Below are 8,565 nucleotides of genomic sequence, written 5' to 3'. Positions count from 1 at the left end.
TAAAAGTCCTTGAAAGGCCCTGTGCAGAGTGGTGGGGCTTCTGGGAAGGCGACTGTTCTATGACAGCACTGCCTTCATAAGTGAGCTAACCCCTTGCTGAGTTCATTAGCTGACTGGGCTTACTAGGAAGAGGGGCCCAATAGGATGGGGAAAGTCACTGGGGCCCAGCTCTAAAGGTCATATGTTGTCCCAGCATTTTCCTTCCTGGCTGTTTAAATTACTCTCTGCCTTGTGGAGGCCATGAGGGGAGCAACTTTGTTCCACCAGGCCCTTCTGCCATGATGTTTCAGCCTCACCACTGGTCTAAAGTGATAGAGCAGGTACTCGTGGACTGGAGTCACTGAAACCATGAATCCATAAAAGACCAGCTTCCTCCTTTACAATGCCTATGCCAGGCTTTTGTCACATGGGGGAAAACTGACTAATGGGTAGGGGGTAGTTGGTCAATAGGTTCTAAATTACCCTTAGATTTATAAGAAGTTCTGGTGTGCTTACACAGAGGGTGGTTATAGGTAATAATCATGTGCTATATACATCAAAAAGCTAAAAGAAAGAATACTGAATGTTTGCAACACAAATTTAGTTAAAGATATGAATAAGCAAAAAGCTTTAAAGAAAACTTCAACAAGTGTTGGTGGCCTCCTGGAATCAAGTCTTAGTAGTACAGAGCTAGCATATGTGCAGCTCCCCTAAGGCCGGAAGGAAAGGGTGATGTCAGATTCTGACACACCTGGGCCATGGTCACAGCTCCAGACAAATGGCGACAGGTTTGGCCCAAGTTCTGAAACTGACACACCCACAGTGGAGCCCATAGGCTGACGATGCTGTCAGCAGCTACACTAGGAAAAGTCTTCCTCCCCATGAGGTTGCCAGACTATTAGCCCTGTCACTGCACAGGACACTGGCTCCTTGAATCTGGCTGCAGTGGTTTGTGCACCTCTCTCCTCCCTCTAGAACAGGGAAGAGGTGTTCACTTAAACATCTTCTTCAGGTTCCATGTTTTCAAAAACTCTTCAAAAGTTTCTGTTCTGAAGGTGGAGTTGTGGGGAAGTGGTGAGGACTTTTTTTCCATCTTTTATATTAGTCCTGTTTGCAATACATAATGACCATGTTTCGCCTGTGGAGTTCATGAAAGGACATCACATATCTGAATTCTTTTTTCATCCTCTTCTCCTCCCTCCATCCCCCTTTTCCTCCCACTCCCTTATATAGGCTGCTTCCAAGATTTAGTTAGTATGAGATGTGCTGCTATGAACATTGATATATATGTACCACCGCAATATGATGTTTTTACATCTTTTAAGAAAATACTTAGAAGGGGAACAGGTCAGTTGGATGGAATTTCTAGCTTCAGTTTTTTGAGAAATCTCCACCATTTCCCCATCAATGTTGAACTGTTCCTTTTTATCCATAGTCCCACCACCATTTGTTACTAATTGATTTCTTTTTAAAAATTTATTTTAGTACCTGCTTATAGTATATAATGTTTACCTTCTTTATGGGGAGTTGGTACAATACATAACACTTAATTCTTTTTTTCATTCCTTCCACCTCCCTAACCGCCCTCCCATCTTCATGATGGCTATTCCTTCTAACGTAAGATGGAATCTCACTGTTTTACTTTACTTTTGTCTAATGACCAGCTATGTTGAACCTTTTTTTTACTTATTTATTGGCGATTTGTGTTTTTTGTTCAGAGAAGTGCCTATTCATTTCAGTTGCCCATTTTTTTTTCATGGGGCCTTATATTTTGGTGGGTCTATTTTTTGTTTGTCCTTTTTTTTATTTTAAAGAATAAAAGAAGGATAACATAATAATAGGGGGGACTTAGCAAATTACAGACAAAATGGTAGGAGATTATCAATGGTTATTGTTTTACATGTTATTATCTACAAAATAGTTTCTCAGGAAAACAAATAGACAAATAATAGTGAGTTACAGACAAAAGACGTAGGAGATTATCAAGAGTTGTTGTGCTATACTTTGGTATCTTCAAAGTGGCTTCTAAAGAAAATAAATAGAGCTATACATGAGTGACCTATTGAAAAATCATTAACTATTCTCAATGGTTGTTGTAGGAAACACATAATAATAAACATACATTATGAAATAGGATAGGAACATTGCAAACTTAACACAGTTATGGATAGATTAGTAGGAAATATCAATGGCTGCTGTAATATGTGGTGGTATCTTCAAAGTGGTTTCTCAGGAAGACAGAGATATGCAAGAAGGATCTAATAAGTAGTTACAGCCTAAGGGTTGTCAAAAATAGCATATTACCTCCTCACCAGTGACTCCTTTCACTGAGGTATGATGGCTGGAAGGAAGGCCAGGATTGAAAAGAAGGACCGAGAGACTTGCACCTGTGACTAGCAACAGGCTGTTTTCTTGTTCCTCCATAGTCATGATTACCCAGGACTCCTCGATGGAGATGATGGTCTGGCCAGAGGGAGAAGGCAGGGCATGCCCCAAGCCCTCTCATTCCTGTTGGACTAACTGGTAGCATGGGTCTGAGCTCTGGGGCCTCCACCTCAGAGGGCAGACCAATCTCCAGTGGTCTCCTTTGCATCCAGGGCATGGCCCATGGGGCCTCTTAGGGCAGTTCCTCTTGAGGTGGCCTGGCTTTTAACAGTGGTAGCAGATGAATGCAGTTGTCGAGTTCTTCTGGGAGCCCTGGGAATCAGACCTGGGATCTGTTTCTCTTAGTGGTGCAGCAAAAGCAGCTGCTTTTTCTCAGTCTCTTTGTTTTCTCTTGGTGGGTCTATTTTTTGAATACATTACAAATTGCAGATATTAATCATCTAAGAAAAGCATAGCCATGTCTTAGTTACTTTCTTGTTGCAAGGACAAAATACCCAACACTTACAAGTTAAAGGAGGAAGAGTTTATTTCACCTCAGTTTGTAGTGGTATGAGTTCTTAGTAATCTGACTTCAAGGCAGAGTGGCATGACAGAGAAGAAACAGTTCATTGCAGGGCAGACATGAAGCCAGGAGCCTTCCTTTTCCCCCCTTTTATATCATCTATGCTAAAATTCCATTGGTTGTTGCTACCCACACTCAGGGTGCGTCTTCCCTGTTTAGCAAATCCATCACCCAGAGCAGTGCCTGGTGTGCTGGTGGTATCCACTCCAGCCCAATGGGACCCTGCAGCACCTGGGTTGATGGCTGGAAACACTCTAGCCCCGCTAAGTGCAGTATCACTGAGAACACTGGCAGGAGCTGCCCCATCCCAGTGCAACCCAGCAACACCCAGGGTAAGGGCATGAGTGTCCCAGCAGCTATGGGACACTTTCCCAGGGGGCTCTGCTGAGTTAGCAGTAGAAAAAAAGTCCACCAAGGCAAAATTCATTGCATACAAGTTCCTGGTATATGTTGGATTTCATTATGTAACTATAGAGCTAGCTCCTATGGATAAAGATAGCAAATTGAAAATTACCACAATTGATAAGTTGCTAGGCTGTGATGAATATTCTTGGTATTTTTAATTGGAGTACTTTACCCAAGATATTAGAAGTGTTGCAATCAGTTCCTCTCCCACCAGTGACAACACTGTAATTCCCTGGAGTAATAACCATCACCATAGTCCAGTATGAAAGGATGGAGTGCAGAGACAAAAATACATAGCAACCTCCCATCATCAATAAATTGGGACGGTATGCTGCTGGGTAGCCACAAAGACTAAGAACAATTTACACCTAGAAAACCTCTCAGAGGAATAGACATTTCCTAGGGAGCCACAATACTTATTGTTATGGTTTGTATCTGGATATCCTCCCAAAGCCTCATGGGGTCATGAGGGGCAGGCTTTCAAAGACAGCTTGTTAGAGCTGGACCTCTTGTTTTCATGCCTTGCCCTCAGGAAACAGAGTTATCTTGTTTCCAGCTTGCCTCTGCAGGGGCTCAGGGTCCTCACTTTGTAAATATCCTTAGCCTGTGCAAGAGGAGGGCACAGAGATGGTGTTAGTGACCCTCCACAAGGGCACATAGCCTGCATACAACATCAGGGAGGAAAAGAGTGTTGTTTCCTCTGCTTTTGCTCCTGTTGCTTTTCTTAACTTCTGCCGCTATGAACTGTTGCCCCTCTGCCATGCCACCCTGCCTTAGAGCCAGCTAATTGTGGATTGAAACCTCTGATTATGGATTGTAACTGTGAGCTAAATAAATCTTTCCTTCCTTAATTTTAGGCATTGAACTCAGCAACAAGAGAAAAGTAACTAAGACACTAGTGATAAAGCTATCTACCATAAGAAACCTACAATACCAAAATAGAAAATGAAATAAAAAATGGAAAATGACAAGACACAGAAGCAAAATTCAACCACAGACCTCCAGCCCAACCTTCACAAGTCCAGAGCTCAATGAGATAGAAGAAATCAGAAGACACACACTGGACCTTTCTGAAATGACAACAGAGAAGCAAAAAAAAAAAAAAAAAAAGTGGAAATGGCTATAGAAAAAATATTCTCTCAGGTAACAAAAGAAATGATGATCAAAATGAAGGACATGCCAAATGAATCTAGAGTAGACGCTCATAAAAATCAAATCCAGGAAAATGATGGAAACCATAAATGTCTTACACAGGAAAGAATTGAAAGCAATCCAAACAGATATTCAGGTGAATTCCACTGAAAGTATATGAAAGAGACAGAATGAAGGTGAAGACAGAATATGAGTCTTTGAAGACAGAATTGTGGTTAATGACCTCAAAAGGAAATATATCTTAAAAATAGCAAGACATCAGGAATATATCTTAAAAATAGCAAGACATCATGAAAAATCAACCCAACAGCTGCAAGATGAAGCAAAGAAAAACAATATAAGGTTGATCAGAGTCAATGAGAAAACTAGACATAGCAGAGATGCCATAAAAAAACCCTTCACAGAAGTAATGGCAGAAAACTTCCCAAACATGAACAAAGAATTGACCATACAAATAAGAGAGGTACATAGAACTCCAGTTGGCCATGATCAAAGTAAGTCTACACCAAGGCATATAATAATCAAGATTCCAGAAATTCAACGCAAGAACAGAATATTAAAAGTTGTTAGAGAAAAGAAAACATATCATCTATAAAGGAAAGGCCATCAAAATTACAGCAGACTTCTCAACACAGACTCTCAAGTCAAGGAGAGCTTGAAGTATTTCAAGCCCTAAAAGAAAATAACCCCCAAACCAGATTGATGTACCCTGCAAAACTATCTTTCAGAATTAATCAAGAAATAAAATACTTCCATGACAAAGAAAAACTGAGAAGATTCATGACCACCAAACCAGCTCTCCAAAATGCTCTGAATGATATTCTGGAAAGAAATATGGAAGACCAAAATTCTAAGAACACCAGTAAAAAGAAGCTACCAGCCAGGGCAAGCAATTAAACAGAAAGGAAAGACAGGATACTATTTTAGTTACATTTCTCTTGTTGCTGAGACAAAATACCTGACAACCAAAATTAAAGAAAGAAAGGTTTATTTAGCTCACAGTTTGTGGAGGTTTCATCCCATACAAGTCTGGCTCCAAGGAAGAATGGCACATGGCAGAGGGCACCGGTTTATTGCGGTCGAAGACAGCAAAAGCAACAAGAGCAAAAAGGGAAGAGTATGAGAGCAAGCCTTATTCCCTTCCTTATATTGCATGCAAGCTATATGCACCAGGGTGGGTGTAGCACTCACAACTCTAACCTCAGCATTGGACCATAAATCAATCACAAACTCTAGAAATTCACCCCATAACTGCATGAGTCTTTCAGGGGACATCTAGACACAAACCATAATATATACCCACAATAGGAAAATAATATGGAAGCATAAGCCAATACATATCAGTTACAACCATCAATGGAAATTATCTCAATTCACCAATCAAAAGAAACAGACTGGCAGAATGGATGATGAAGATTCAATGATATACTGCATACAAGAAATACATTTAACTCAAAAATAAATTGACAGACTGAAGGTCAAGGGATGCAAAAAAATACTCCATGGGACAGGATCCCAGAAAAATCAGGGGTAGCTATTCTATTTGCAAATAATGTGAATTTTTACTATAATTTTATTATAGATTATTATTTATGGCTTCTAAAATCTCTAACTTTTATAAAATTATTAATTTTTTTTCTTAGATCTTAGTCAAAATTTTTTTAATGTTAAATGGACATAGGGAAAATGTGGTATATTAAATATCTATTTGGTTGAGCTTCTTGTTTTTATTTAAATATATTAATAGAGCTCATCATCATGCTTGTTTGTATATTGACATTTTCTATAGAATTAATACTTCTTTTTTATTTTCTGAATTTAGAAAACATTTTTAAACTTTGAAGTAAAAATTTTATATTATTATTATTATTAGGGTTCAGGTTCAGGTTAGAATTTCTGTCTCTTAGTGACCATGAGCACTGCATGGCATCCTCTTCCCCACCTGGACCTTTGAAGTGGTCAATGCACTATAACATAATTCTATCACTGCACTGCACCCCCTGCCCTTTTTATTTAATTCTGTGTCAGGGTCTTGCTAAATTACCTTGGTAGGATTTGAACTTGTGATTGTCCCACCTCACCCTCTTTCAATGCTGAGATTATAGGCTGCTTTGTTATACTCAATAATTCTTATATTTTGACATTTAGGTTATTCCTAACTTCATTTTATTATATATAGTGCTGTAATAAGCCTCTTTTATATAAACATTTCTTCAAGGTACTTCAAAGTATTTATAAGGCCCCACATATATGTAATGACCAATTTGGTTATCTCTTTCCTAGTACTGGTTATTATAATTTAATAAAAATTTGGAAATCAAAGTGGAATAAAATCCTAACTGAAGTACATTTTGAGTTGTCACTTTGAGGAACTAGGGGATGGTTATATCATAGGTTATACATTATATGCAAAAGCAGAATTTCAAACATGGCTCAAGGCCAGTGTACAGTTTTAACTTGAAAATTTAAGGACTTAGGACTTGAAACCTTTTTGTCTTTTTTTTCAATTTAGAGCTTGAACACAAGGGTTCACACATACTAGGCAAGTGCTCTACCTCTCTTAATCTTAGCATTTATCCAGTTTTGTTAATTTCTTCAAAATTAAAAAAATCAGTTTAAATGATAACTTACCTCACTCTAAAGTTTTCTCTGATCCTTTTCACAATTCAGTTTATAATTGCAACCAGTGTACCTATTGTTGGGTGCTTTTTTCTTCATTTTGAGACTATTCACAGTTTTATGGATTGAAACAGCATGCTCGTTTTTAAAGTTTATGAAGGGTCTGAATGTACTGATATATAATGTAGTTTTCCCAAGATGAGCACAGCAATTGAAGAGAGCAAGTGCCTTCCATGCAAGTAGAAATATGTCTCTACGATGAACACTTCAGAAAAGGAGAAATGACAACAACAACAACAAAACAATCCTGAGAATTATTTCAAATCTTTCTTCTAGGAAGAAGTTATATTTTGTATTTACCAACTGTGTTGGTCTGGTTGTGGTACTGTATCAAAACACCCAAGACTAGGTCATTCATAAACAAGAGGAATGTGTTGCTCGCATTTCTTTCTTTTTTTTTTTTTTTTGGTTTTGGTTTTTCTCCGGTACCAGGAGCCGAACTCACGACCTTGCGCTTGCCAGGCAGGTGCTTTGCCGCTGAGCTAAATCCCCAGCCCCCTTGCTGGCATTTCTAAAGATTGAGAGCTCAGGATCCAGTCACCAGCAGTCCTGTGTCTAAGGAGGGGGCTCTCTGCTTCCATCCAAGATGGCGCCACATTCCTGCATCCTCCAGAGGTGAGGAGTGCTGTGCCCTTCCAGGTGGAAGGTGCAGACAGGCCCCAAAGGGGTGAACACGCCGCTGTCCAGTCCTCTTAGGAGAGCACTGTGCTCATGCCTCAATCACAGCCTAAAGGCTTCATCTCACAGCACCTTGCACTGGGGATTACGTTTCACATGAAGTTTGTAGGGGACAAAAATTCAAACCAGGCAGCGCAGATGACTGGGTGAAGGGTGCAGGGCACAAAGGGGATCCAGAAGCTGCTAAGTTCAGGTCATTAAATTCTCTACATCTTAGTCTCTTAATATGCAAAAAGTATAGAGGGATAGGGTTATTGTGCAGACGAAAATAGGTGAAGTAGGTGAAACACTTTACCGTTGGGCACATAGTAAATTACCAACAAACATTAGTATCAGAGAGCTATATCCAAACTTGTGGATGTTGTATCTGTGAAAGGGACAAAATAAAACAAGAAAACATCCCATTTTGCCCTGGTTCCTAAGGTTACGCACGCATCAACAGCAAAGCTTGCAGTCTGAAAACCCCAACAGTCCCAGGGTGGGCCGAGGAGAACCGAACAGGAATCACTTGAAGGAAAAGGGGGAGCGGAAGTGCCCCTGGGCGGGAAAAGGTGGACCGGAAGTGGTGGTGAGAGCGCGCGCTTGCTCTGAGGGGAGCCGCGTGGCTGCTTCGCAGGTGGGTGGCTCGGGTCTGGGCTTCCGCGGTGGGCGGTCCGGTCCCCACTGGGCCGCGCCGGAGTTGGGGACGCGGTGTTCCCACGCCGGCTTGGCGGCCCCTCAGCGGC

The sequence above is a fragment of the Chinchilla lanigera genome, unplaced genomic scaffold (assembly GCF_000276665.1).
Source record: "Chinchilla lanigera isolate Chin_1 unplaced genomic scaffold, ChiLan1.0 scaffold00075, whole genome shotgun sequence".
Lineage (NCBI taxonomy): Eukaryota > Metazoa > Chordata > Mammalia > Rodentia > Chinchillidae > Chinchilla > Chinchilla lanigera.
This window is presented reverse-complemented; position numbering follows the sequence as displayed.